This window comes from Ochotona princeps, chromosome 7 (assembly GCF_030435755.1).
Source record: "Ochotona princeps isolate mOchPri1 chromosome 7, mOchPri1.hap1, whole genome shotgun sequence".
NCBI classification, from domain to species: Eukaryota; Metazoa; Chordata; class Mammalia; order Lagomorpha; family Ochotonidae; genus Ochotona; species Ochotona princeps.
Window position 1 is genome coordinate 80,833,715 of NC_080838.1, and position 25,892 is coordinate 80,859,606.

General features: G+C 49.8%; 1 protein-coding gene across 6 annotated transcripts in view; it reads right to left on the reverse strand.

Annotated features, from left to right (window-relative positions):
- The window catches only part of CRACD (capping protein inhibiting regulator of actin dynamics), a 196,883-nt gene that overhangs the window by 20,656 nt on the left and 150,335 nt on the right, over positions 1-25,892 (reverse strand). For 3 of the 6 annotated variants that reach the window (XM_058667279.1, XM_058667278.1, XM_058667277.1), the window contains exon 3: positions 11,958-12,130. The gene's annotated coding sequence lies outside the window, so the exon portion shown is untranslated. Of the gene's footprint in view, positions 1-11,957; positions 12,180-25,892 lie in introns of those variants that run through there. The other 3 variants (XM_058667282.1, XM_058667281.1, XM_058667280.1) reach the window with 1 other exon arrangement.

The window sequence follows — 25,892 nt, forward strand, 5'->3', positions numbered from 1 at the left end:
GTATACCAGGCTACCACATTGGGCCCCCCCAAAAATGGGTTTTTATATTTTGGTTTTTAGTTTGATTTCTTCAAAATCGTTTCTTTTCTCCTACTAAATTCTTCACTGACTCATAGGCCATACAGAAGCATCATTTTTTTCCAAGAAGGCTTCTGATGTTCTTTTTCAATTCTTCAGAGACATATTGGTCATTCAGTAGCATTATTTAACTTCATGGTGTTATAAATATTTTAACTTTATTCCTGTTGTTGATTTTGTTACATGGCTTTTCAATTAAGGGATGTATAGTAACTGTATAATAGAGGCTATCTATATCCAGATGTGAAAATACAATGCAGTATGCATCTCTACTTCCAGATCAAAGATGGACTCCCAATGAAACTATTAAATACATCTTGACAATAGGATGCTGGACTCTGCCAGTGTCTGTACCCGCAATGTCAGGATACACTTAAATAGCAGAATGACGGACTTATGACTGCTTATAAAGGGCTAAACTACTGTAATAACATAGGGGAAATCAGGGGGCGGGGGGGTTGGTGGGAGGATAAGGGAAATGCCAGAGCCTATGGAATTGTATCATAAAATAAAATGTATTAATATATATTACGAAAAAGTGCATAGATTTTTCTCTTTAACGTTCCTGGGTGCCAGCTGGGATCTGGCATTGCCTGCCACCGCTTCCAGACGATCATATTGAAAAACAGAACAGACAGTAATAAAAACAATACAACTGAAACAACAGTGACGATGGTGAGTAGGGGCTGGCACCTTAAAGCACCAGCACCTCCTTCTCATTCCAACCCTGCTTCCTGCCAATGCTCCTTGGAGGGGGTGGGCGATGACCCATGTGCTTGGGTCCCTGCCATCTGCAAGGGAGATCTGGATGGTTTCCAGGATCCTGGTTTGGACCTGATCCAGCCCGCTGGTTGGGTCATTTAGGGAGTGAACTAGTGAATGGAAGATCTCTGTCACTCTGCTTCTCAGACAAATGTTATTTTTCAAAAGACAGTACCTTGGGCCTGGCGCAATAGCCTAGTGGCTAAGTCCTTGACTTGCATGTGCCAAAATCCTATATAAGGGTGCCACTTAGTGTTCTGGCAGTTCCCATCCAGTTCGCTGCTTGTGGCCTGTGAAAGCAGCAGAGGATGGCCCAAAGCCTTGGGATCCTGCACCTGCGGAGACCCAGAAGTTCCTGGTTCCTGGCTTCAGATTGACTCAACTTTGGCCATGAGGCCACTTGGGAAGTGAACCAGTAGAAGGAAGGTCTTTCTCTCTGTCTCCTCTCCTCTTTATAAATCTGCCTTTCTAATAAAAGTAAATAAATCTTAAAAAACAAAGACAGTACCTTGTCATAAACGAGGTCTGTGTGTGAAGCTCTTGTGGCCCCTGTCCTGCTGCTCTGCTGCCCTGCTGTCCAGCAGTGGCTCCACACTGCCCTGATGACTGGGCTTTTTCTTCTTTTAAGATTTATTTTGGGCCCGGCGGCGAGGCCTAGTGGTTTAAGTCCTCGCCTTGAACGTTCCGGGATCCCATATGGGCACCGGTTCTAATCCCGGCAGCTCCACTTCCCATCCAGCTCCCTGCTTGTGGCCTGGGAAAGCAGTTGAGGACGGCCCAAAGCCTTGGGACCCTGCACCCATGTGGGAGACCTGAAAGAAGCTCTGAGCTCCTGGGTTTGGATCAGTGCAGCACCGGCCGTTGCAGTCACTTGGGGAGTGAATCATCAGATGGAAGATCTTTCTCTCTGTCTCTCCTCCTCTCTGTATATCTGACTTTCCAACAAAAATAAATATTTTTAAAAAGAAAATAATTCATTAAAAAAATTATTTTTTGTTCTTTGTTCTTTATATGTCAAGATGGCTATTTTTGTCCCCCCCCCCTTTTTTTTCTCTCTCTCTCTCTCTCTCTCTTTGAGAGGCAGAGTTACAGAGAAAGAAGGAGAGACAGAAAGAGGTCTTCCACCCACTGGTTGAATTCCCCCAATGACCACAACAACCCAAACTGAGCTGATCCGGATCTGGGTGCCGGGAGCTTCTTCTGGGTCTCCCACGTGGGTGGCAGGGTCCCAAGCACTTGGGCCATCTGCTGCTGCCTTCCCAGGCCATTGCCAGGAAGCTGATCAGAAGTACAGCAGCTGGACTTGAGACAGCATTCATATAGGATGCCGGCGTTCCAGGTGGTGGCTTAACCCGCTGTACTGCAGTGCTGGCCCCTCGCTTCTCCTATCAGTGGTTAGCAGTTTTCTGTACAGAGACCATATACATAGTTTGATATATTTATTCCTATATATTTGATATTTCTGGATTTTTATAAATGTTAAAATTAAAATTTTAAAAATTTTCTTTGACTACAGAAGCAACCACTTTTTGTACATGGAATTTAAAATTGGAGACATCATTGAGTCATCATTTAAAATCACATGGTTGCTAATTGTTTGGATTTTCCCTTTACAATTTTATTCCTTCCGTTACATGTCTCCTTTTCTCCCTCCTTTATTTACTTAGCTGAAACCTTCACCAATCAGAGCCTCAGCTGTGCTGGGGGCGCTGTGCTAGCCCCAGGCCCACCGTGAGAGCCGAGGCTCTCTGCAATCTGCACGGATGCCCTCGACTGGCTGCCTTGGGAACACACGTGCTCTTCTATTTACAAATGATTTAAAAAAAGATCTTGGGTAGCTGTTGAGGCGCTGGAGGCCGAGCCCCCATCTGGGGAGCCTGAATCCCATATCCTTGTGCTGCTCCACTTCCAATGCAGCTTCCTGCTAATGCACCCTCAGAGGCACGGCAGGTTCGAGGCACTTGGCTTCCTGCCACCCAGATGAAGACATGGCTGTTACGCGGCTTCAGCTATGCCAGCCCTGGCTGCTGCAGGCCTTTGCGGAGTGTTCAGCCATGCCAGCCTGACGGCTGCAGGCCTCTGTGGAGTGTTCAGCTGTGCCAGCCTGGCGGCTGCAGGCCTCTGTGGAGTGTTCAGCTATGCCAGCCTGGCGGCTGCAGGCCTCTGTGGAGTGTTCAGCTGTACCAGCCCTGGTGGCTACAGGCCTCTGTGGAGTGTTCAGCCGTGCCAGCCTGGCGGCTGCAGGCCTCTGTGGAGTGTTCAGCCACGCCAGCCTGGCGGCTGCAGGCCTCTGTGGAGTGTTTGGCTATGCCCGCCCTGGCTGCTGCAGGCCTCTGTGGAGTGAGCCAACAGATGGAAGATCTCTCCCTCTCTCTCCCTCTGCCTTTCAAATAAATAAATAAAAACACAAAAACAAAAAAGCTATTTCCTCATCTTTGATTTTGTTCTGCTACAGCTTTCTGTGGACTGCTGACTCACTGTTAGGCACACAGTATTTCAGAAATCTATGCCTGGATGTGTCTTATTAGTTTTGGAAAAATTCTGTGCATTTTCCCTCTAATTCCTGATTTTCCAACGTTATGCCCTTTGAGCATGAGCCATGTGTCTTTTGTTCCTTTTTTAATCTCTACTATTATCTTTTATTAATATGGTTTAGTCTGCATGTTTCCAGTAAGTGCAACTCAGTTCACTAATTCTGTCTTTAGCCATGGTCCACCTGCTATTCAAATGATCCCTGGAGTTGTTCATTTCAGAAGTATTTTTTTTGGCTCTCAAATTTCCTCTTAATCCTTTTAAAAATTTTTGTTCCTATAACAAGATTCTGCATTTTGCAAACTCCTTTTGAATTTGTGAAATCAAAATTCTTTACACGTCTCTGAAACTCCGTTCCCTTAGTCACCTTTGGGTCTAGTTCTATCTTGTTCTCCTCCTAGTCCGTGTCCTAAACGCCTGGTAATGTTTTAAATCGAGTTTCACCCATCGTATGAGAACAATCTTAGAGGCTGGGTTGCCTTCTTCCAGAGAGGACATCCCTGGGTTTCTTGCAGGTAGAAAACAGCCAAGGGGCCAATGACCTGCTGCGCCTCACGGACTGAGCTGACCTGAGGCTGGTGGGGCCAGCTCCTGATCGGCTCAGAAGCCCTGTGCCTTGCCGCCCACGAATGGCTCCTCCTCTTGGACTCTCAGAGCCTGGCTTGAGTGCTCCCCAAGCTGTAGTTACGTGACAGTCCTGAGCCCTGCTTGTCTTCCTTTGACACCACTGACTGTCACAAACTCTCGTTCTGTCCCTGCCCTGTGCAGCTTTACTGACGCACGCCCCAACCGAAAACACTGTACTCTCGTGTTGGCTTCATCCTTCTGGATCTTTCTTTGGTCCGAAATCTTAACTTCCTGGAATCTGGCACTCTCCAACTCTAACCCTGGTGTTCTTCCGAGCCCCATGAAGCTTCTGGGAGTTCTGCTATCTGCTCTTCTTCCTGGCAGCCACCCCACCCTGTGGCCTTTTGGTCTCTTGCACCAGAGTAACAGTGCACTGATGTCCGCAGGAGAGAGGCAGGTGCAAAAAGTTGGGCTCAACAGGTGTCCCTTCCCTCCATGGTATCTTGGCTTGGCTCTGCTGTCTCAGCAACCTGGCAGCTTCAAACAGCTGCCTTGGTTTCTCTGGATTGTCTGCTCTCCTCCGCTCTATGTCACCATAGCCCCAAATACAAGTCATGAACCGACTCCATCATACTTGCTACATTTCTGCCACATGACTCACCTGTTAGAATCTACCGGTCTTATAACTTGTACAGTGATCCGAAGCATTTATCCCTTTTTCTCATCTGGCTTTTGTCTCACTTGAAGCAGCAGTGGACAATGGCAATTGGTTTTTGTGAGACACACGCGCACTGCCTGGTGCAGAATGCTGCTTTGGCGAAGGGGTGCTGCATGAAGTCCCTGCAGGCTGTGCTCACATCAGCCATTGGGATTCATGGTTCTGGCTCCAGGAGACTTTTTAGTGGGGATTCCTTTCCCCTTGGGGAAGGCAAGACAAAGACTGGGGAACCAAAATGTGGCCCACCATTCCAGCTAGCAGCAGAATTGGCACTGACATTGAGGAGTGCATGTGGAGCTGTCACAGGACCACACTCCACTCTGAAGACAAGGGGCCTGGTGTGATCATTGTCCTTAACCAGCTGGGATGTGCGGGGTGGGACTGGAAAGCAGCAGGGCCACTAATGGAACCTAAGGCAGACTTGGCTGTGCTGCAGGCCCCTTCCCGGGAGAAGTGAACCTGGAGGGAGGGCAGCCACTTCGCCTCAGGGCAGGTGTGGGAACCATGAGGACAGGCTCTTCCAGTGGTAAACCGGTGTCTTTGGACTTGGGAGTGCAGGCAGCAGCCTTCCCAGCGGGCCCTGTGAGGCAGGTGGCTCTGCTACAAGCAAGGCAAGTGACGCTGGCTGCCAGGACTCCCACATCGACACTCCTGCCTGGCTTTGTGGTTATTGTTGTTGGCAGAGAAAGGTCCCAACTCCCAACATTTACTCAACATCTTCTGGTGGCCCAGAGACGGGTTTCCAGCACCCATGCCCTGCCTTGCCCAGTGTCTCCTGGGGCATCTTGTCAAAAGCCTTCAGGACCCAAGAGCCCGAGACTGCTCCTCTGACTTGGCCTTCCATAGCTGCTAACTCCAGGGCTACCTCCTTTTCCACCCTTGCTCCACACGCACACATGCTCAGATGCTCACACTCAGCCACCCACTGTCTCTGCAATCTCAACATGCAGAATACAGCTCATCCGTCTTCCCACCAAATGCCTCTCCAACTGGCCTTGTCGTGTGTCCTCTCTCAAGCTCTGTGCCCTAACATTTTATGAGTGAGGTCAGACTGAGGGGAGACCTTACAAGCAACACCACCTGCCTTTTCACCTTCAAAGAACTTTCAAAGTCAAAGTAGAACCAGTGGATGGGCCTGACCATCCTGGTTTCTGCAGCGCAACCTGAACCATGCTCTGCACACCTCCACACTACGGCGGCTGTGGGCGTACTAGTGTGCACCCCGTGTCTCTGGTGTGCCCCTAAGGGTGAACTAGCACATGCTGCATCACAGGTGACAGGGGACGGCTCCGGCACTGCCATGTTGCTGTGGCAGGGGCTCCGTGTGCTCACAGAGCAGGAGAAGCTGGGGTCCCACAAGGCGGAGAGAGACGCAGGCCAGCTGGGACTCAAACCAGGTCCTGGGCTTCTGCCTCCGGCTCTGGGAGCGCCCCAGGCTCACGGCACTCACCAGTGTGGGGTTTCTTGGGAACAAAGGTGGGCCACAGACAAAGGCTACTGGAACACAAGATGGGAGTGTACATAAAGGGTCCCAGGTCTGCCAGCTGCACCTTGTAACACCCAGAGCCATGAAGTCTCCATATTCATTAGATATTGACTGAGACTTTCTTTACTATGGTCAAGTAAATGTAACATAATGGTGTGTTAGCCAACACGAAGGCTTTTGTTACGCAACCATCACTGTTTTCCATTCCTAGAAACTGTAATCCCAAGCTCAAACTGCTGGTCACTCAACAATAACGTCCCCCTTCCTCCCTCCTCAGCCTCTAGTCATTTCTATTCTATTTTTTTCTTAAATCTCTTTTCTTTTAAAGTATTCTCTCTGCCTTGCCAATAAAATGAAAAGGTTTATTTATTTTGATTGGAAAGGCAGATTTGCAGAGAGAGAAGGGCCAGGAAGAGCTGCCCATAGTTTCATCTGGGTGGTCTAGAACTACTGTCCTCAGGATCTGCGTGCAACGAACAATGAGAAGGAGTGTGTGCTGTAAGTGTGACACAGCTAGGAAACTTTTCCTTCATCAAAAAGCAACATGAGAAGAGCACAGACCTGGGTGTGACGCCTGGAGCTGTGACAGCCATTTTGTGGTAATGAAAACAAAAGCTCACTCCCTGAGCCTGATGGGGTCTTGATGCTTGCTGGGATGCTGTGTCTACGGGTCCAGGGACTTGAGATTTCCCAGTAATGTCTGATAGTAAGATAGTTCATTGCCACAGCAGACCCTAGAATCGCATTTTTGGTTCCAAGTGGCATCACTCTCCCTGAGGTGGCCTTCCAGGCACTGCTGGAAGTACTAGGCACACTTTTCAAGGGCACTGACAACACACAGTTTCCAGAGCACACATCTGTGAGGGAAATTCTCCCTTTCCAAGACAGGGGAGGCTCCCTACAGCTGCAGAGCGGGTGTCTGCCCGGGCTGGCCCTCCCACTTGTCGGCCTTTGTCTTTTTTTAGACAGGCATCATGTAATTCCAGGCCTGTAGACATTGGGTAATTGCTGTGGCAAAGATTAGGGATTCACTTCAGGAATAAGGAAATATAATTATGGTCCCCACTTCCAGCTGTTGCCATGACAACAGGGGGCAATTGCCATTGATCAGCTGTTTTCTTTCTAAACAGATCTGTGGATCTCATTCAAATGAAATGCTGAAGAGCAATTAAATACCCTCATCAGACAGACTATGCTGGCTGGAAGAGACTGGCATTAATCGGCACGTGTGACGCCTCCCAGGCTCGTGCCAGGCCCTGGTTCCCCACAAGATGCCCGGCCCTCCGGAACTCCAGAGGACCAAGTCACCTGCCAGTCAGAGAAGCGGAGAGCAGCAAGTCCCGGCCACAGCCCCATGCTCGGCGCTGTGTCCCCCAGTGGCCCTCAGATCCATTCCGCTCACTTGAGGCTCTGTAAAGGGACACTGTCCTTCACTCCAGGGGTCACATCGTCTTGCACCTGTTACAGCACATTCTAGCATGCATGTTGTCTCACACTGCTCTTGGGGGCTGGTAGAGCTATGCACAAAACAGAAGGGCTGGCTTGGTCAAGGTCACCCAGCCCCGCGTGCACGTACCTGTGTGTGCAAGCTGAGTTTCCAACACCTGTTCTCCTCCCTTCCCGCACAGACCACACCACAGGACCCCACGGGGTCACCAAACTCTACGCATGCACTGCAGATTTCTTTCTGCTCCGAAAGAAGCTTATCTTTTAGTTCTGTTTCCCAGAAGTCTTGGAGCCATAAGTCTCCCAGAATGGCCGTCCCTGACACAGCGGCCCTCTGCTTCCCTACACTTCCTCTGCTCCCCTCCATGAACCCTCCTGCTTGGCCCTCGACTGCCAGTCATCTAGAAGGCCTGTAATAGTCCAGTATGTCTGGATTTTATATTCTTTAGACACCCGAGCTTTTGTCGTAGATATTTTGTCTTCTTGCTTACAATTAGATTGCCGGAGTCCTTACACTGAAGCCGGAGAGTCACCGTGAATCAATTGTTGTGTATGACGTAAGATACACACATTTCACTTCATTCTTTTGCATGAAATCATCCAGTGGTTCCAGCGTACCTGGTGAGAAGACTTTTCTTTGGGGATGGCTCAACAGGCTAATCCTCTACATGCAAGCACAGGCATTTTATATGGGTGCCAGTTTGTGTCCTGGCTGCTCCACTTCTCCAGCTCTCTGCTTAAGGTCTGGGAAGACAGCAAGGATGGCCCAAAGCCTTGGGACCCTGCACCCATGTGGGAGACTCAGAGGAGGCTACTGGATCCTGGCTTCAGCACTGGCTGTTGCAGACATTTGGGGAATGAACCAGAGAATGAACATCTTTCTTTCTGTAAATCTGCCTATCAAATAAAAAACCAAATAAATCTTTAAAAAATACTATACTTTATCCATTGAGTTGTCTTGGCATCCTTGATGAAAATCAATTGACTATAAATTAAGGGTTTTACTTCTGGACTCCGTATTCAATTCCATTGGTCTACAAGTCTACCCTTACTACAGTTCCACTTTATAGAGGACCGTACTTTGTAGTAAGTCTATTTCAACATTGCTTTTCTTTTCTTCAAGATTATTTTGACCAAGGACCCGAAAGGACAAGTCAGGGCCACGGGCCAGCTCCTAGTGAAGCTGCCAACTCGGCTAGAGACAGCCAGGAGTCGGGAAGAATATTCTGCATCTTAGGGACTTACTGGCTGCATGGCCCCGTGCAGCAGGCCACGCCAGCCTCAGCTCTCTTGTGATAATGCCAGACTTAGAGGGGTGGGGTGCATGTTCTGTGAGTTCACCTACACAAGACACATCCTGTCAAGGCTGACCAATGGCACAGCTCTAACGTAGCCTCTGCACACTCTCTGGGGAAAAGGGTGACCAGAGGAATCCTGGGATGCACCCAGCTCCGGCTTCTCAGGGACTCACAGGGCACATGCGCACAACAAAGGCACCGTAACACCCCAAGGAGAGGACCCTGTGTGCTTTGTTTCCCGTCATATTTTCCAAGCTTATTTGCAGAGATTGTTTTTTCTGATTGTGACACTGAGGTGACACAATCTGTGATATATAAGGTGAGTTACCTTTAATAGATCAAAGAAATACCACTGGACTGCTCAAAGCTGACTGTGTTCCCCAGAGCATGAAGAGGGGCAGGAGAAGGCTTGTCCCTTAGAGAAAATGCCAAAGGAAATGAAAACAGCCAGGCGGGAAGAGATCACTACGGGGCTATTTTTGGCCACCAAGACGGTTCTGGGATTGCAGATCCTTGGGGTTCAGTGGCTACAGGTCAGCCCCTTCAGGTTTCCGCCACGGCACAGACCACACCTGCATAACCCCAACTCCCTGTGAGGCGCCCAGGCCCCAGTTTTTAGGCAGTTCCAGTGATTAGGAAATTTCTCCCTTGCAGTGAGCTGAAATTTGTCTCCCTAGAACTTGTACTCAAGATGGTATTCCTGGAATGCTGGATTCTTGTAGTTTGATGACAACTCTCTAATCTGGGGACGACAGAATGCATAGAAGACTCTAGAGTTGCTACACCACAGGAAGTAACACAACTAGCGAGTAGATGTTGAACTAAGAGTGAGCCAGAAGCACGTTTATTACTGTCTCCACCGTAAGGAGAAAGTCAGAGGGCTGCTGAAGCTACAAGCAATGCACCCAGGGTCTGTGGTGTGGACTGGATGGCCATGCTCAGGTTCCTAGAAAAACAGAGGGATTCAGACTTTACAGTGATTTCTATTTGCCTGCAGCTCCATCTCAATTTAAAAATATTTGGAGGGGCTTTTAAGAGATTTTTCGAATCCATTTTTATTTGAGAGGCAGAGAGAGAGTGCACACACATCCAGAGGGAGAAAGAGAGACAGAGAGAGAGGGAGGGAGAGGGAGGGGGAGGGGGAGGGAAGGGGGAGGGGAGAGAGGTGGGAGGGGGAGGGGGGGAGAGAGAGAGAGAGAGAGAGAGAGAGAGAGAGAGAGAGACTGACTTCCCAATGACTGGTTCACTCTCAAAATGCCTGGGTCCCAGAAACTCTATCCCAGGCTCCCACGAGGATGACAGTGGCAAGGAGCCAATGACTTTGAGCCTTGCCCAGGGTGCCCACCAGCAGGAAGCTGGGACTGGGTGGGGGCTTGAACCTGGCAAGGCAGCATCTTAGGGCTGTGTCAAATGCCTGCCCTTAAAGAGAGCTTTAAATCTTTACCACCCAAAGCTTATTTGTCTGGCTTCCTTGTTTATTAGATAAGTATTTCATAAAGACAAATATGTAGCTGAAATGTAGCATGTCTCATCGATGGCGGTTTATAAACAAGAGCAGTGCTGAGAGCAGGTGCCATTATCTGCATTATTTTATAGACCTGGAACTGTTTGTTGCAATATCCAATTCTCCACGGCTTTAAAGACATAGGACCTTAAGGAAACAGCAAGTGGTGAATGGGAGGTGGGGCTGAAACAAAGAGAAAAACCTGGGTCCCTGTTTCCTCTGAGATCCAACATGGTTTCACTAAGCCATCAACAGCTTGGCAGAATCACAACCGCCCCTGAGGACAGCTCGTGTTGTCGCCGGCTTGTCCTTCCCGGGAGAACTTGCTGGACTTGACCTTCCCGGCACTGAACTGCTGCCTGGCCACACCTAAGTAACCCTGGTATCTCCTTCTGCCAACTGCAAGGTGATCCAGGTCACATTCCTACCCGACGTCTGAGCAACCATCTCACCATGGATTCACACTGGCTGGTTGCAAACTCTGTCTTAGCCTGTCACGCCAGTCGTACGCGCGGTCTGTGCTAGCTCTGTTCTTGTGGTTCAACCTGCCCTGCGGCTGCTCACCCAGACAACAGAAAACAGACCCATGCCCACCAGGGCGAGGAGTTGGCACTGGGGCAGATGCCGGGGGCCTGGATGAGAGTTATGCGATGTGGGCACTGCAGCAAGCTCGGGGTCTGTTTCTGATGACATGTGCCACCTTTATTCTGGGAACACACTGAGAAGCTGATGGATTTTATCATCCTATGGCTGAACAGAACCCAGCCCCTGACCTCTCGGAGCTGTCAGGGAGAGCAGATAAGAAATTGATAATGTTCCTATGGAGTGAAGGGTCCTTTGCTGCACTGAGCATAGAACCTGCTAGAAAATACAGGTGAGGGTGAATGGCTCAGACTGGTGGTTACAAGAGGCTTCTTGAAGGAGCTGCTTTTGGAGCGGCAAGTCTCAGTTTGAAGCTTCCCTGCCCCTAACTCCAATTCCCAGTGCTCAGGTGGGAAAGAGCTCCCAGCCCCTGCCCATGAGGGTTCTTGGCACTGCTACAGCCAGGCTTGGTGCCTGTGTTCTGAGACCGAGGTGGTAAGGCAGCATGTTGGGGTAGGTAAACGGGAGGGAATGAGGAGAGGAAGGGAAGAAATAGAAGCCAGAAGGTTGCTGAGATAAGGTTCCAGAAATTGCTAGAGAAGACCAGGGCTGAGAAAGGGACCCTGTAGGCGAGCTCCCTGATTGGCAAAACACACGCCAAGCCCTCATGGTCTCCTGTTGGCCAAGTGAAGGGAGCTTGGCTTGGCTCAGGCCCGGGAACAATGCTGAGCTGGTGCTAAGCTGCCTGCCACCTCCAGCGAGGGCAGCAACAAGGAAGATGCCCAGTCCCCGTGCTCTACTGGCAAATGAGGTCAGCCCCCCGCCCACTGCTGCCACCCAAGGCGACTCCTCCGCAGAGAAGACAGGCTGGCAGCTGCCCAGGTGATATGCAGTCAGTAGCCTGCTCCTGCCAGCAGATCCCAGGAGCACCAGCCTCCTCCAGGGCCACGCCAGGACTGACAGGGGAAAGCAAGCACACCTTACCTCACGCTGTCTGCCCCACTCTCCTCATCTGACGAGCAGGTCCCATTGCTGACCCCGGGAGGACAAGAACTCTTCCCTGACGCCTCCCGCGGCGGTGAGGACGACGCAGAGGTGTCTTTTTTTCTCCTTTTGCCGAACAACTTCTTAAAAGGCTGGAATTTGCCTCCCTTCTTCTTGTCTGTGGGTTACAAGATAAACACAGGTGGCTGCTGCAGCCGCAGGGCTGGGCCACCTCAGTGAATTGTAGCTGAGCGTCCCGGGGCCAGGGCGGCCAGGGCGGCCAGGGCAGCCAGGGCAAAGGGCGGCCTGCAGAGCCCAGTGAGTGGCCAAGCCCTGGGGCTGGGAATGTCGGGGCCAGGCTGGGTGCCTGGTGCAGGGGTGAGCTGCAGTGTAAGCTTCGGGTTCCAGGAGGCTTCTGCCCCTCACCCCCACCAGGAACCAGAGGTGACCCCAAGCTCCAGGGCAATGGACACAGCAGCCTCTATATAGCCACCTGCAGACGCTGCCTGCTGCTTGGCCGCGAGCGCAAGGTGGGAGAAACTGAGAGGGACACATGACACACACACCCCTCCTCTGTTAGAGGGTGTGGGGATGCTGCTAAAGGGTCGTGGACAACACAAACAATGAAGAGACTAGGCACAGATTTCAAAAGCATTTGCACCAAAAATAACCCGACCTTCATTTTCACTGCACTCTTGGTGAGCTTTCTGAAGTAGTAGGCAACTAGGGGGAGCCAGGTCTGTGGGACAGATCCCCGTCACTCTGTTGGATCTGAGCACCCACAGAAGGCACTGCTGAGCTCCCGGCTGACCTGTGGCTCCACCTCGGCCCCATGCACTGTCAAGTTTATTTCTCTGTCACCGCCATGGATGTGGAATTTGAGTCATTCTCCACTGTCTTCCCAGGCCATAAGCTGGGAGCTGGATGGGAAGTAGAGCAGCCGGGACACGAACTGGTGCCAATGTGGGATGCTGCTGCCACAGGCAGAGACTTAGCCTACCATATCACCATGGTGGGAGCCCATGGATAACCTTTTTGTTTTGTTTTGTTTTTTATGAACTCGTTTTTAATCCTAGCACTGCCCTGAGAGCTTTACAACTCTGATCCACAACCAGATCCCAACTCCCAGAGGTCCCTGGCACCAAATGGAGGTGAGTAACCTCACACGCTAGATGCCTTGTCCCTCCAGTTCTGGGTTCACTGAGACTTCACGGCAAGTTGGAAGTGAGGAATAAATGGCTTCAGTCGCTTCACACCACAGTGGTGTGAGGCCCCGAGGTAGTAGAGTCAGCAGCGGCTATAAGAAGCACGTGTCCTGCAGTGGCCTCTGGCTCAGCTTGGGTCATGTCTAAAGGGAGAGAGTGTTACAGCGTGCCACATGCCCCCTGTATCCACAAAGCACTGTGCTAGGCACGGGGGTCTCAGAAAAGTTCATAAGCCACTGTCCCACACAACTGAACTAACATCATGGAAGTATGTGGACAACGCGACAGATAACGGGCACGGCGGTTAAGATGCGGCTTGAGACAACCACTTCCCACACCACAGTGCCTGGTTCAAGTCCCAGTTCTGCTTCCAGGGCCAGCTTCCTGCCATGCGACTCTGAGACAGCTGATGATGACATGCTTGCGTTCCTGTCACCCAGGTGCGAGCCCCAGGCTGAGCTCCAGTGCCGGTCGTTGTGGGCATTTGGAGAGTCAGCCAGTGCATGGGGGAATTCTCTCTCTCTTTCTGCCTTTCAGTTATATAAGAAAGAAAACATTGGAGGGTTTGATATTAGAACATGTACATATCTTCAGCAGTTACTCCGGGATTTCATGATACTTGCTTGTGGTTCCCGTGAGTAAAATTGCCAAGGGATGAGTTTTAAAAATGATAACCCATAGTTCCTGAACACCATCCAAGAATATTAGACATGTGTTAAAAGAACAACCTAGATAAGCCAGTACTATAGAAGAGTTGATTGGACTTGGCATGATAGCCTAGTTGCTAAAGTCCTCGCTCTGTAGGCACTGGAATCCCATATGGGCACTGGTTCTAATCCCGGAGGCCCTGCTTCCCATCCAGCTCCCTGCTTGTGGCCTGGGAAAGCAGTCGAGGACAGCCTAAAGCCTTGGCATCCTGTGCCCGCATGGGAAACCTGGAGGAAGTTCCTGGCTCCTGGCTTCGGATTGGCGCAGCACCAACTATTGCGGCCGCTTGGGGAGTGAATCATCGGATGGAAGATCTTTCTGTCTCTCCTCCTCTCTGAATATCTGACTTTCCAATAAAAATAAAATAAATATTTTAAAAAGAAGAGTTGATCTTTGGCACTGAAGGATGAGGCAACAAACAGCTTCTCTGTAACTGACCAAGGCTGAAGATGCATAGACAACACTCAGTGTCTAGGTTTGGCTTCATTGCAGTAAACAGTCAAACCATGACTTATATTGCAGTCACTTATCCCCAAGGCAGAAAATCTTCTTCCTTCCCTGGCAACTCAAGTTGCCTGAATTTAAGTTCTCCAAAATCCAACAGCACAATTCCAGAAACTTCAGTGATGCCTGGGTGCTCCCACCCCAGTGTGCACAGACCCAGGTCTCATGGGTTGCAGAGATCTCCAGAATTTACGAACAGGAAGGCAAGGAAACCCTTAAAGTCCAAGTGGATGTGGTGATGTGTTGTCAAGCTCGAATGGTGGGAGTTGGCTTCAAGTGATGGCTTCTTCAAGTGGAGAGGCAAAAACAGAACCTAGAAGCAGCTGCAAACGCCAGGATGGGGGAGCAGGCATTTGGACGTTCACGTCCCCAGCTTGGGACCCTGGGTCTAATTCCTGACTCCATGTTCTTGCCAATGCAGACGCTGGGAGGTAACGATGATGGCTCAAGTGTTTCCGCCACCATGTGAGGGCCCCAGTGTGTGCTCCCAGCTTAGCACTGGCTGTGGCAGGCATTTGAGGAGTGGACAGGAAATGGTAGCTCTGGCTGTCCGCGTCTCCAAGCGAAATGCAAACCCACACACCACAAGGATGGGAAAACAATCCCGCACAGGGAAGCGTAGTTCTGAGAACTGGGTTGGCCTCAGCAAGCCCAGGCTGGTGCTGTCCGGGTGACCATGTCAACAGCCATCCTATCTGAGCCCTGCTTTGTGACACAGGGACTGTGTTGTTTCTCGTACCTTTGCATGATCCTGGAGTATGTGCCAAAGTTCAAGTGTCCAAGAGGGCCTGTCTCATGAGCAGCCGGGAGCATGTTCCAGCAATGCCCTCATTGCTACCAGGTGGCAAAGGAACAGTAAAGCCAGAAAAACAGGGTGGCCACGACCCAGGGTGGAGGCAGTCTCAGAACACAGGGGCTGTGGCCAGGATCTCCTCCCAACGGAGTTATTCCATTGTGAAAAGTGATTTCCCCCTTGCCCAGTCCCAAAACTAAGAACAAGCTTCCTGTCTAAGTGACTCTGAAACTGAAATAACATAACACTCTTGACAATTTTCTTATTGGCTGTGGCAACTGATTCCTTTTCCAGGTCAACTTTAGGAAAAGACTCAATAATTACAATTAATAAGGAATGAAGCTTTCAAATCAGAGACTAAGTTATTTTCTGATTTGATTCCCCAATTTATATTCTCAAATAGACAATCTCTCATATAAAAAAGTTATGGTGGGCCCGGTGCGATAGTGTAGCAGGTAAGGTCCTCACCTTGAATGCACCAAGATCTCATATGGGTGCTGGTTCTATTTCCAGTGGCCCTGCTTCCCATCCAGCTCCCTGCTCGTGACCTGGGAAAGTAGTCGAGGAAAGCCCAAAGCCTTGGGACCCAGCACCCAAGTAGGAGACCTGGAGGAGGCCCTGGGCTTCTGGCTTCGGATTGGCTCAGCTCCAGCCATTGTGGCCGCTTGGGGAGTGAACCATCAGTCGGAAGATCTTCCTGTCTCTCCTCCTCTTTATATCTGCCTTTCCAATCAAAATAAATAAATCTTAAAAAAAAAAGTTACGGGGTCATTGGGGCATAATGGGTAAAGTTGCCAGCTATGACACCAACACCACTATGGGTGCTGGTTCATGTCTAGTTCCCCACTAGTGGCCTGGAAAAGCAATGCAAGATGACCCAAAGTGTTTGGGCCCCTGCTGTCCAGATGAGGCTACTGGCTTCTTTCTGGCTTCAGTGTGGCTCAGCCCTGCCCTTTGGGGCCATCTGGAGAGCCAACTAGCAAATGGAAGATATCTCTCTCTCTGAAACTCTTTCAAAGAATAATTGGGTTTGAAAAAAAAATCAAGGGATGAATATTGATAATTCTGTGCTGCACAAACCATTATGAATATATGAGCATGTATCTTTTAAAATCCACTAAATAAGCTGTTTTATGACTCATTTCTGATCTGGGAGCTAAGTCGCCTGCCTCTATGGAATCACCAGGAATAGGTGCACAGCCAGGAGTGGTGGCACTAGCTGCTGTTGGGAGGTTCTCTATAGTACACAGATGGCCTTAATTACTGAAACGGTCTGAACAAATGTAGCAAAACAGATCACTTCCTCAAAGCCACCGTGAGTGGTGAGTGGAGTGGTGAGTGTTCCCACACATACTGCCCCTGCAAGTCTACGTCAGTGAAGGACTCTGCAAGATCTGGAGGCAGCATAGCAGAACTCTGCAGCACAGAATTTACTGTGGCTGGTTGGCTGGCCAGGATAGGGCAGAAAGGAAGGAGCTACACTGTGGGAGTCGCACGTGCGTTCTTTTGGGTGTAGCACCAGTGAGGGGCGAAGTGTTTGGGTCCCCGTCAACAGGTCCTGGTTCTTTTCCTATCCTGGAGACATCTGCTTACCAGCCTCCATAGGAATCTGCCGTCTTCAGCTGGAAAGGCTGGGTTTGCAGGAGGAAAGGCAGGGACTGCCACGTTTTCTTAGTACTTCAGCATTTTCAGCTGTAATTTTCTGCATGAAAAACCCTGTGGAATGCATACCTACTGCTTCAGGCATGACCACCACTGTCATTTTTTGGAAGTACTGAGTTAAATTAATTTATTTTTATCATCCAAAAATTAGTCTAGGGATATTTTTCCATTTACAAGAACTGCTCACTATCCATTATCTCATGGATATAATTATACACCATCTGAGTGCTACATCATCATAATAGCTGGTTTATGCAGAACATTTTTTAAAAAGATTTTATTATTATTGGAAAGCCGGATATATATAGAGGAGGAGAGACAGAGAGGAAGATCTTCCGTCTGATGATTCACTCCCCAAGTGAGCTGCAACGGGCCGGTGCGCGCCAATCCGAAGCCGGGAACCTGGAACCTCTTCCGGGTCTCCCACAAGGGTGCAGGGTCCCAATGCATTGGGCCGTCCTCGACTGCTTTCCCAGGCCACAAGCAGGGAGCTGGATGGGAAGTGGAGCTGCCGGGATTAGAACCGGCGTCCATATGGGATCCCAGGACGTTCAAGGCGAGGACTTTAGCCGCTAGGCCACGCCGCCGGGCCCCTATGCAGAACATTTTTGAAAAATTAAGAATCACAGAGCAAGTCCAGCAAATCTGATTCACTTTCCATTTGTCATAAGGATGCAATCCTCACAATTTCATTTCTAAGTATAAAGCTGAACATCTACTTCCTCTGCGTTGGACACCTAGGGTAAGTTTCCAAATGGGGAACAGAAACATGCCAAGGCAGTTCACTTGAAGCTTCCACATGTTTTGGGTCTAGGCTTTCTCAGAAGTTAGTACCAAGTTCCCAAGGCCTGAACATTCTATTCCTTATTCCCTTTTTTTTTTTTTTGATGAAGTTCATTTATTTATCTGAAAGTCAGAGTTAGAGATGAGAAGAGGGAGAGAGGAGGAGGAAGAAGGGTGTGGGGAAAAAAATCTTGCATCCACTTTTGACTCTCCAGATGGTCCCAATGACCAGGGCGGGGTCAAGTGTAAGTCAGGGGCCAATAACTTCATCTGGGTCTCCATGTGAGTGGCAGGGGCCCCAGCATTTGGTCCATCTTCTGCTTCTTCTCCCAGGCATGGAGCTGAATTAGAAACAAAGCAACAAGGACAGGTACTGGCACCCATGTGCGATGCTGGCATGGAAAGCACTGGCTTTACCAGCCATGCCACAATGCCAATCCTAAGGCCTGAACATGTTAGAAGGCAAGAATAAAGTTCAGCATGTGCCCTGACCATGAACCTGTGAGAGTCTTAACTAGGCTGTTATCACTACTGCGCTCCAGAAGAACTGGGAGTAGTCAGGGACTTTCTAAACTTGCTGGAAATTTGGTCATGGAAGACTTGAAAACTTAACTCTTGCAATAACCATTATGATTATGGTTTCTCAGAACATACTGCAGGAATGTTATTCTCATTTCTTTCAAATGTCTTTCAGTAGAGTTTTGAAGAGAGAGAGAGAGAGAGACCTACCGACCTGCTGTGTACTGGGTCATTCTCAAATGCCCACAACAGCCAGGCCTGAAGTCCAGCTCTCCCACCCAGGTAGCAGGAAGTCCACTTAGCACCTGCCCCCTCCAAGGGTCAACAACAGCCCAAAGCCCATGTCAGGAGCTGGAACCAGGAACTAAATCCAGGTTCTCCCTTGGGAGGCAGGCATCTTAACTGGGGTCTTTTCTGTGGCGGGGGCCAGGGGTGGGTGCAGAGGGCAATGCCCGCCTCGGGATCACTGGGTACCACACTCACAGCACACATGTCTAAACCCCAGCGAATACCACTCAGTAAGAACAAGTGAGCTGACTAACATTTTGAATCCTCTGAGCTAAATAAACTTGATGTCTCAGGTCAATTTCTGATTTCACACATGCGTGGACAGGTTTTGGATGAGATACACAGCAGCTGTCCATGTCTGTTAATCTTACTAATTTATGGGGCACTGTGCAATGGGTTTCTTAGCCCTGGGACAGCTGAATACTGTAGAGAAGAGATGGCTGAGTTAAAATGGGACGACTGGATGTACACACAGCACACAAGTCCCCCATGGCTCTTGCAGTACAGTCATTTCTAAGGATCTGCAGCCATGTCAGGAGGCCCGGCCCCACAGTGCTGCAGGGGGACTGAGAATGTGACCTTCACAAGTCAGGGGTCAAAGCCAGAGATCATGGTGGCCATCCAAGGTCAGGAAGAAGTAGCGAGTCCTAGACCTGTGGGTGCTGGGCTGCCACGTATGTCGTAGGCCTCTCAAGACAGCCTAGAAGCCTCCCGCCAGAAATGCCCTTCCCTCTTTCCCAACGTCCTGGCCCACTCCTGCAGGGCCATGCCCTTGCAGCTTTCCTCAGGGCCCAGTCCTGGTGCTCATTCATCCTGCCTTCCCTGACTTGCCCTGTGCTCCACTCGCCTCCACCTGGCCACGCCCATGCACCTGGCAGGCAACCGTCAACCCTCCCCCCCTTTTTAACACCTCACCTTGGGGCCTCAGGAACACAACTGTACGAAAGTAGGGGTCTTGAAAACGTACTTCAAGCTAAAAAAGATCGTGCAGGTGGACCCCAATCCACTGCAACTCACAGAAGGATAGCAGGACAAACATGAGTTCAGAATGGTAGGCATGGCGAGGAGACAGACATCCACCAACCCAGGACAGAAGCCTCGGAAGAAAGCAGCCTGCCAACGCCTTGGCCCTGGCACTTTGCCTCTAGATTGGTGTGGAAATTAATCTGTGTTATGTCACCCAGGTCTAGCATTAGACAACAATGAAGAAAACTCGGTGCACCTGCTGCTTGTGACTGTCCTTGCCGCTCACGTATCTCCTCCCCACAAGCAGAACCCAGTGTCCCCGTTATCTTGTGAGCCTTGGTGGGGCACTCCGGCTGGGGCGTGCCCCTTCTGTTCTGACAGACACCTTTACCACCCCTCAAGAATGCACACTGCCCTCTGCGTCACGCTCCCGGTGCGACCCAATCGCAGCAGGATATCTGACCTTCAGCAACACTCATCATTGCAGATCTGTTGTGCTCTATTCCCATGCGGCCAGGAGGTTTAGGAAATCAGAATTTTCTGAGTTGCTAATATCTACCTTTAGGTAGATTAAAGCCCTCAGGTGTGCTGAGACAGCACTTTCTAGAGAAATAACAAAACGTTTGGGGAGCATCAATCTTCCCTTGAGCTTTGTCGGCATGTGGATTCACACAGAACTCCAGGTGCAGTGAGAGGACAGAGTCGTCGTCTCATGACCCTGCTGAGTCAGCCCTGTAATCCCACAAGTCTGGAATTCACAAATATGCAAATGTGTCCCCGTGGGAAGGACACACGCTATGCCATCCTTTGGAAACACCAGGAGGAACACAGAACATTGCAGCCAGCAGAACTGGGCATACGGATTAAGACCAAAAGGATACACGCATAACCCAGATGGCTCCGAGCTGTCACAGACCGCTGCCCATCCACACGCGCGTGACAACTTCCAGTCTCAGCCCTCCCCATCACCCCAGCAGTTCAAGGCTCCAGCCCTCCCCTCATGCCTCATGTACCTCAGGACATTTTCAAGGTCAAGCGTCACATGCATAGCATTTAGGTATTACTCAGACACGTACATGGGTATAGCCAGGGTATGTTTTAGAATCAGGATTTGATTCTTTTTAATGCATTTTTTTATTTGAAAGGCGGACAAAGAGAGACAGAGCTCTTCCACCTGCTGCTTCTCCAGGTGCATGGGAGCTTAGGAGTCAGGCCGGAACTCCCATGTTGGGGACAGGGACCCAAGCTACTGAGCCATCAGCACTTGCCACCCGTTAGGTGCATATCATCCAGAAGCTTGAAACAGAAGCTGAGTCAAACCCAAGAACTTGAATATGGGAAGTGGGCCTCGTAATACCTGTGCCAAACACTTGCCCAGGCTCCTGTCCTATTACTATCAGAGCTTATACCTTGCAAACATTCCTTTATGTTTGCCTAAAAGCATGTTTCGGCCTCATGGAGTCTGTGACAGCACTTTGTGACTAAATACATATTTTGGAAAACATCAAGTTTCACATTAAACTTTGTTAACAAATGAATCTGTATCAAACATACAGTGGATGCTGATGGAGATGCTGTGTGGTGGTAGCATTCTGCTCGCCCCTTAAATCCCAAGGTTTGTTTTTTTTAAAGAGCTGTTTGCTCTTTAAAAAAGATGTGTTTTTATTTATTTGAAAGACAGAGTTATAGAAAGAGAGGGAGAGATAGATCTTGCAGTTGCTGCTTCTCTCTCCGAATGGCTGAAAGAGCCAGAGCTGGGCCAGTCTGAAGCCAGGACCCAGGAGCTTCTTCTCAATCTCCAGCATGGGTACAGGGGGCCCAAGAAGTTGGGCATCTTCTGCTGCTTTCCCAAGCTCGTTAGCAGGGAGCTGGATGGGAAGCACAGCAACTAAGACCAGGACCATATGAAATGCCAGTATTCTTGGAGGTGACCCAACTTACCCCACCACGGTGCCAGCTCCTGCTGTGTGATTTTATAGGGGATGTAGACGTTTTAGCAGCACTTGCTGCCTGTGCCTACCCTGGCTTAGGTCAAGGCAAGGACCTATCAAATAAATGACAACCATGTGTTGGTTTCTGTCCCACCCCCTCCCAAAACCATCTCACTGTTGAGTTTCTCAGCCTCTTTGGTCCATTGGAACTTCCTACATGTGCATTTTACAATTCACAAGAGAAATCAAGTAACATCTAGAAAAGGCTATTGAGACAAAGGTGACGTTTAATGCAAAGCCTCCATGTTTAGTCACGTTTCTCCTACGTGTGGTGGTTGATTTTCTTTGCTGCTAAGTTTTGCTGCCTGTTTCAAAGGGTGTGAGTAAGTCAGTGATGGCCTCTGAGTGAAAATTCTGGCGGAGCAGCTGTCAGCTACAGGCTGTGCGCCCTCGGCCAAGGCGTTCCCGAGGCTGAGCCAATCACGCCCGTCTGCTGCACACCTGTGCCATCACTGCTGCACCTGCCTGGCACACCGACTCAGAACAGAGAGCAGACAGCTCTGACAAGGTCAAGGACAATCCGCATTATGAAAAAAAAAATGTGTTGATTTTCAGAATGTTTTGCACCAGAAGTCGGCATTGTGGCTCAGCACATTAGGCTGACACCTACAACCCCGGCTTCCCATATGAACGGGATGTTGGTTCAAATCCCAGCTAGCTGCTCCACTTCCAGTTCAGCTCTCTGCTAAGGTGCCTGGAAAAGCAGCGGAAGGCAGCCCAAGTGCTTGGACTCCCACGCTCACCTGAAAGACCTGAAGGGAGTGCCAGGATCCTGGCTTTTGGTTTTGCCCAGCCCTGTCTTTGCAGCCATTTAAGAAACAAATTAACAGAAAAAGAGATCTCTAACTCTACCTTTCGAATAAATCTTAAAAATATTTCTTTTGCACCAGAGTGGATTTATCTTTTAATATTATTTTTGGGAGCTTTTTGAGGTGCCATATCTACTTGCCTAAGTTTTAGCCTTGCTTTTCCAACTCTTTTGTGGATTGAATCAGGCCCACCCGGATGATCTTGAATGATCTGTCTCCCTTACTTGCAGTCAACTGACGACAGACTTGAATTACACCTGGAAAATATCTTTGTGGCAACTGCTCCACCAAACGTTAGAATCCCATGATCTGAGTGAGGATCAGGGCCCACCCATGACACCACAGCAGAGACATCATTATCTTCCACCCTTTGTCAACACAGCACCCATGCCCATGGCCTTGGACTGCACTTAATCTCAGGACAAAGTCAACTGCCAATTCATACTTCCACTAACGCGGTACATGCCGCCCAGGTGTGCTACACTAAGTAACACTAAACTAACCCAGTGTGCCGGGAGGATGCAAGGCCCGTAGGTGATACTCCGTAACTGAAACACCGAGACACGGAGTTAACTGTCACTATGACATAGAGAGGAGAGAAAATAAACTATTATATACAGAGGAGTTAATATGTATACACACGCAATTCTAAGTACAGGAAGACAGACTCATGGCTACTCATGTTCTTGTTTCCTTCCTGGGTCACACTGGTCTTGTTCTACTGGCCAGTCCCCGTTCCCTGAGCCTTCAGCAAGGAGCATGGCTGGCTGTGGTCCCCTGCTTGGTGGCGTGAGTCAAGTTTGCATTCCTGAGGAATCTGGGCCAGCAGCCTTCCTCCACAGGATTGTCACTGTTTTCCACTGGTGTTTCAGCACAGGGTGTGGGAATACTGTATTCCAGATGCACACTCCTCTACCTCCTCTGGAGGGGAGCAGCCCAACAGCCCTTGGTCCCTGGGACCAGTCACCTCTGCCAGTGGAGTGGTCCCCTTCTTTGTTGCCTGGAGGCACTGAGTGACCCAAGAGGGCTAGACAATACCCTCAGCCTCCGGTCCAACAGAATCAGGGTCGTGGCTTCTGGTAGATGTATCCTGCCCTCTTTGTTAGTGGTTCACCATTCCAACTTGCACCCTTGACTTCTGGACCCAGAAATCCTGTCTGCCAGGGCAACGGCACCCCACATGGCACAGCAACTTTGCACCCACACCTTGGGAAATCTGGGGGTGAGCATTCACGTGGGACAAGTATCCCAAAATCCACTTCCCTTTTCAGAGAGGGCTGTCCCCAGAGCCAGATCTCTGTCATCAATTTTCCAATCACATTTCATTTTTTAAGATTTATTTTTAATTTATTTTTATTGGAAAGTCAGATGTACAAAGAAGGAAACAGAAAGATTTTCCATCTGCTGGTTCACTCCTCAAGTGGTCATAGCGGCTGGAGCCGAGCTGATCTGAAGCCAGGAGTCTGGAGCCTCTTCTGGGTCCCCTGCATGGGCACAAAGTCCCAAGGCTTTGGGCTATCCTCAACTGCCCTCCCAGGCCACAAACATGGAGCTGGAAGGGAAGCTTAGCAACTAGGACCAGAATTGGCACCCATATGGGATCCTGGCACATGCAAAGCGAGGACCCTAGTAACTAGGCTACCATGCTGGGCCCAGAAGGTTCTTGAAAGATTCATGGTTTATGAAGGTGGAGGTGACTGGCAGGTGCTGCTTTTTTCCCTCTCTCTTTTTAAAACATTTTATTTTTGATGATGCTTACATAGCTAATAATACATGCCTATGTGGACCACTGATTAAGATGGGAAGGCGCAAGGAACAGGGAAAGTGGATGAGACCATTGTTTCCAATTTTCTTTTTCTTCTTGTCCCTGGGGGAATTGGGGAAAGAAGTGGAGAAGCTGCACCTAGCATCCTAACCACATCAGTACCCGGGGATGGGGAACAGCCACCTGATGTCAGCCCAGGGTTCCCAATGTGGAGCACGTTCCAGTAATTCTGCTGAAGTGGTTTCAGTAGTTCTGCTCTGATTTTGCTGCTCCAAGCATGAGCAAATCCTTCCAAGGTCCACTGGCTGACATAATCCACCTCAGAGTCTCCATTCGCCCAGGTACTTGCTGTCAAAACTTGGCTGGGAGAGCTGTCTAATTTGTTCTACCCTCCATCCTCTGCTATGGTACTAGATGTCCTCTGCAGGCCCATTGAATACACCACGGGCATCTGGGCACGGCTTCAGCCACCGAGGAGAGGTGCTGCTCTTCTGATGCTTCAGTACTGTCTTGGAGCATGTGAGGAAGGCTTCTCCACCTCCACGTCCTGCCCTTGAAGTGAACACAAGCTGGGCAAGGACGTGCAAGATTATTTCACAAGTGTGCAGCAGAGCTGTTCACACCACTGCCGAGCATTCAGTCCCACTCACAGCATAGGAGCCTGGAACATGGGATCCCTCCGGGCCGGGGTGGGGACCCTTTTCCTACCAGGAGCCATGTGGGTGTTTATAGTATCGTTTGCAGGCCACAGACAGTCAACAATTTGCTCTAGGTTTTGTTCCGGATGCCTTTATAGGCCTGTGGGCTGCACGTTCCCTACCCTGGTCCGGGCATTTGTGTTCTCTGTCCAACATCGGGATAGTTCCAATGGTATAAAGGACAAAGGGAGAGGAGGCAGCAAGGGATGCTGGGGCTTTATCCGGGAAGGGGCAGGGGTTGGCACGCCTTCCCAAAGAACCTTCTAGCATCACAGCTCCCCTGCCAGGCTGCAGGTGTCCATTGTGGCAGAGGCGGGGGATGGTTGAGCCTGCACCCCCATACCTGTTGTCTCTGAGTGGCTCCCCACCAGAGAATGGGTGCCTAGTTTTACGTAGGGGCAGAAGCCACCTGCATGTGTGGAATGGGTGGGAAGAGGGCTCTAACTGCATCTCCTACAATCCCTGTCACCAACCCTCACCTACCCCAGTCCTTTGTGGTCCCCAATATCTCCATTTCTGAGATTCTCGGGTTCTTTGGGTGCTCATCCTGCCTGGGACTTAGGGTGTGGCCCACCCACCCTCTCACTGTCCCATAGCCACTTTTCAGTGACACACTCACATACACACTCTAGCTCAGGGTTGCTAAGATGAAGCTGAAGTAATTTGTCCCATTATTTCAAGGACTTGGAAACAAAGCAGGAAGTGAGAACAGTCTTACCCTATTATCTTGAAAACTGGGAGTTTTCATTTGTGTATAATGCTCTCATTAGAAATTTTATCTCCAGCCACAAGCATCCATTTGCTTCAAATAAGCCAGTTCAATTTTTCTGTCCACCCTACAGGCACCTCGTGAACTCCATGAAGTATCCCTAACTGTATGTCATCTGAAATCCATCTCCGGAAGGCTTTCTGAGAAAGACATCCATGACCTGCCACTGGGAAGTCATCCTCCACCCTCTGCAGAGTTGTAACGTTCCCACACCTCAAGTCCTCTTTGAAGGGGTCTCCATGTGCCTAAAATGGCAAAGGGTTTAAAGACACTACTCCCTTTATTCTGAATGTCAGCTCTGGGGAGGAAATCGTGCTATATTCTGGCACCAAAGACATGGACTTCTCCCCCCTCCTCCACTCTGGCTCAGGCAAGGCCATGTGCATGGACCATCTGCAGCTACTTCCTCTGGCTACACCCACTCACCCTTCCAGACTTGCCTCAGGGTTTGCCTCCTAAAGAAGACTTTCTCCTC